The following is a 5523-nucleotide window of genomic DNA, read 5'->3' as shown; positions in this document are numbered from 1 at the left end:
AACTGAGACCACAACAACCGAAAGCACAACAACTGGCACCACAACTCCTGAAAGTACCACAACAACTGAGACCACAACAACAGAAAGCACCACAACTGGCACCACAACTCCTGAAAGTACCACAACAACTGAGACCACAACAACCGAAAGCACAACAACTGGCACCACAACTCCACAAAGTACCACAACTGAGACCACAACAACCGAAAGCACCACAACTGGCACCACAACTCCAGAAAGTACTACAACTGAGACCACAACAACCGAAAGCACCACAACTGGCACGACAACAACAGAAAGCACCACAACTGGCACCACAGCTCCAGAAAGTACCACAAGTGAGACCACAACAACAGAAAGCACCACAACTGCCACCACAGCTCCAGAAAGTACCACAAGTGAGACCACAAAAACCGAAAGCACCACAACTGGCACCACAACTTCTGAAAGTACCACAACAACTGAGACCACAATAACCGAAAGTACCACAACTGGCACCACAACTGCAGAAAGTACCACAACTGCGACCACAACAACCGAAAGCACCACAACTGGCACCACAACTCCAGAAAGTATCACAACTGAAACCACAACAACAGAAAGCACCACAACTGGCACCACAACAACAGAAAGCACCACAACTGGCACCACAACTCCTGAAAGTACCACAACTGAGACAACAACAACCGAAAGCACCACAACTGGCACCACAACTGAGACCACAACAACCGAAAGCACCACAACTGGCACCACAACTCCTGAAAGTACCACAACAACTGAGACCACAACAACCGAAAGCACAACAACTGGCACCACAACTCCTGAAAGTACCACAACAACTGAGACCACAACAACAGAAAGCACCACAACTGGCACCACAACTCCTGAAAGTACCACAACAACTGAGACCACAACAACCGAAAGCACAACAACTGGCACCACAACTCCACAAAGTACCACAGCTGAGACCACAACAACCGAAAGCACCACAACTGGCACGACAACAACAGAAAGCACCACAACTGGCACCACAACTGAGACCACAACAACCGAAAGCACCACAACTGGCACCACAACTCCTGAAAGTACCACAACATTTGAGACCACAACAACCGAAAGCACAACAACTGGCACCACAACACCTGAAAGTACCACAACAACTGAGACCACAACAACAGAAAGCACCACAACTGGCACCACAACTCCTGAAAGTACCACAACAACTGAGACCACAACAACCGAAAGCACAACAACTGGCACCACAACTCCACAAAGTACCACAACTGAGACCACAACAACCGAAAGCACCACAACTGGCACCACAACTCCAGAAAGTACCACAAGTGAGACCACAACAACTGAAAGCACCACAACTGGCACCACAACTGAGAGCACAACAACTCAAAGTACCACAACTGGCACCACAACTCCAGAAAGCACCACTACTGGCACCACAACTGCTGAAAGTACCACAGCTGAAACAACAACAACCGAAAGCACCACAACTGGCACCACAACCGAGACCACAACAACCGAAAGCACCACAACTGGCACCACAACTCCTGAAAGTACCACAACAACTGAGACCACAACAACCGAAAGCACAACAACTGGCACCACAACTCCTGAAAGTACCACAACAACTGAGACCACAACAACCGAAAGCACAACAACTGGCACCACAACTCCTGAAAGTACCACAACAACTGAGACCACAACAACAGAAAGCACAACAACTGGCACCACAACTGAGACCACAACAACTGAAAGCACAACAACTGGCACCACAACTCCTGAAAGTACCACAACAACTGACACCACAACAACCGAAAGCACAACAACTGGCACCACAACTCCTGAAAGTACCACAACAACTGAGACCACAACAACAGAAAGCACAACAACTGGCACCACAACTCCACAAAGTACCACAACTGAGACCACAACAACCGAAAGCACCACAACTGGCACCACAACTCCTGAAAGTACCACAACAACTGAGACCACAACAACCGAAAGCACAACAACTGGCACCACAACTCCTGAAAGTACCACAACAACTGAGACCACAACAACAGAAAGCACCACAACTGGCACCACAACTCCTGAAAGTACCACAACAACTGAGACCACAACAACCGAAAGCACAACAACTGGCACCACAACTCCACAAAGTACCACAACTGAGACCACAACAACCGAAAGCACCACAACTGGCACCACAACTCCAGAAAGTACTACAACTGAGACCACAACAACCGAAAGCACCACAACTGGCACGACAACAACAGAAAGCACCACAAATGGCACCACAGCTCCAGAAAGTACCACAAGTGAGACCACAACAACAGAAAGCACCACAACTGCCACCACAGCTCCAGAAAGTACCACAAGTGAGACCACAACAACCGAAAGCACCACAACTGGCACCACAACTCCTGAAAGTACCACAACAACTGAGACCACAACAACCGAAAGCACAACAACTGGCACCACAACTCCACAAAGTACCACAACTGAGACCACAACAACCGAAAGCACCACAACTGGCACCACAACTCCAGAAAGTACCACAACTGAGACCACAACAACTGAAAGCACCACAACTGGCACCACAACTGAGAGCACAACAACTCAAAGTACCACAACTGGCACCACAACTCCAGAAAGCACCACTACTGGCACCACAACTGCTGAAAGTACCACAGCTGAAACAACAACAACCGAAAGCACCACAACTGGCACCACAACCGAGACCACAACAACCGAAAGCACCACAACTGGCACCACAACTCCTAAAGTACCACAACAACTGAGACCACAACAACCGAAAGCACAACAACTGGCACCACAACTCCTGAAAGTACCACAACAACTGAGACCACAACAACCGAAAGCACAACAACTGGCACCACAACTCCTGAAAGTACCACAACAACTGAGACCACAACAACAGAAAGCACAACAACTGGCACCACAACTGAGACCACAACAACTGAAAGCACAACAACTGGCACCACAACTCCTGAAAGTACCACAACAACTGAGACCACAACAACCGAAAGCACAACAACTGGCACCACAACTCCTGAAAGTACCACAACAACTGAGACCACAACAACAGAAAGCACAACAACTGGCACCACAACTCCACAAAGTACCACAACTGAGACCACAACAACCGAAAGCACCACAACTGGCACCACAACTCCTGAAAGTACCACAACAACTGAGACCACAACAACCGAAAGCACAACAACTGGCACCACAACTCCTGAAAGTACCACAACAACTGAGACCACAACAACAGAAAGCACCACAACTGGCACCACAACTCCTGAAAGTACCACAACAACTGAGACCACAACAACCGAAAGCACAACAACTGGCACCACAACTCCACAAAGTACCACAACTGAGACCACAACAACCGAAAGCACCACAACTGGCACCACAACTCCAGAAAGTACTACAACTGAGACCACAACAACCGAAAGCACCACAACTGGCACGACAACAACAGAAAGCACCACAAATGGCACCACAGCTCCAGAAAGTACCACAAGTGAGACCACAACAACAGAAAGCACCACAACTGCCACCACAGTTCCAGAAAGTACCACAAGTGAGACCACAACAACCGAAAGCACCACAACTGGCACCACAACTCCTGAAAGTACCACAACAACTGAGACCACAACAACCGAAAGTACCACAACTGGCACCACAACTGCAGAAAGTACCACAACTGCGACCACAACAACCGAAAGCACCACAACTGGCACCACAACTCCAGAAAGTATCACAACTGAAACCACAACAACAGAAAGCACCACAACTGGCACCACAACAACAGAAAGCACCACAACTGAGACAACAACAACCGAAAGCACCACAACTGGCACCACAACTGAGACCACAACAACCGAAAGCACCACAACTGGCACCACAACTCCTGAAAGTACCACAACAATTGAGACCACAACAACCGAAAGCACAACAACTGGCACCACAACACCTGAAAGTACCACAACAACTGAGACCACAACAACAGAAAGCACCACAACTGGCACCACAACTCCTGAAAGTACCACAACAACTGAGACCACAACAACCGAAAGCACAACAACTGGCACCACAACTCCACAAAGTACCACAACTGAGACCACAACAACCGAAAGCACCACAACTGGCACCACAACTCCAGAAAGTACCACAAGTGAGACCACAACAACTGAAAGCACCACAACTGGCACCACAACTGAGAGCACAACAACTCAAAGTACCACAACTGGCACCACAACTTCAGAAAGCACCACTACTGGCACCACAACTGCTGAAAGTACCACAGCTGAAACAACAACAACCGAAAGCACCACAACTGGCACCACAACCGAGACCACAACAACCGAAAGCACCACAACTGGCACCACAACTCCTGAAAGTACCACAACAAGTGAGACCACAACAACCGAAAGCACAACAACTGGCACCACAACTCCTGAAAGTACCACAACAAGTGAGACCACAACAACCGAAAGCACAACAACTGGCACCACAACTCCTGAAAGTACCACAACAACTGAGACCACAACAACAGAAAGCACAACAACTGGCACTACAACTCCTGAAAGTACAACAACAACTGAGACCACAACAACTGAAAGCACAACAACTGGCACCACAACTCCTGAAAGTACCACAACAACTGAGACCACAACAACCGAAAGCACAACAACTGGCACCACAACTCCTGAAAGTACCACAACAACTGAGACCACAACAACCGAAAGCACAACAACTGGCACCACAACTCCTGAAAGTACCACAACAACTGAGACCACAACAACAGAAAGCACAACAACTGGCACCACAACTGAGACCACAACAACTGAAAGCACAACAACTGGCACCACAACTCCTGAAAGTACCACAACAACTGACACCACAACAACCGAAAGCACAACAACTGGCACCACAACTCCTGAAAGTACCACAACAACTGAGACCACAACAACAGAAAGCACAACAACTGGCACCACAACTCCACAAAGTACCACAACTGAGACCACAACAACCGAAAGCACCACAACTGGCACCACAACTCCTGAAAGTACCACAACAACTGAGACCACAACAACCGAAAGCACAACAACTGGCACCACAACTCCTGAAAGTACCACAACAACTGAGACCACAACAACAGAAAGCACCACAACTGGCACCACAACTCCTGAAAGTACCACAACAACTGAGACCACAACAACCGAAAGCACAACAACTGGCACCACAACTCCACAAAGTACCACAACTGAGACCACAACAACCGAAAGCACCACAACTGGCACCACAACTCCAGAAAGTACTACAACTGAGACCACAACAACCGAAAGCACCACAACTGGCACGACAACAACAGAAAGCACCACAACTGGCACCACAGCTCCAGAAAGTACCACAAGTGAGACCACAACAACAGAAAGCACCACAACTGCCACCACAGCTCCAGAAAGTACCACAAGT

Source organism: Danio aesculapii, chromosome 12 (genome assembly GCF_903798145.1).
Source record: "Danio aesculapii chromosome 12, fDanAes4.1, whole genome shotgun sequence".
Classification (NCBI taxonomy): Eukaryota; Metazoa; Chordata; class Actinopteri; order Cypriniformes; family Danionidae; genus Danio; species Danio aesculapii.
This window is presented reverse-complemented; position numbering follows the sequence as displayed.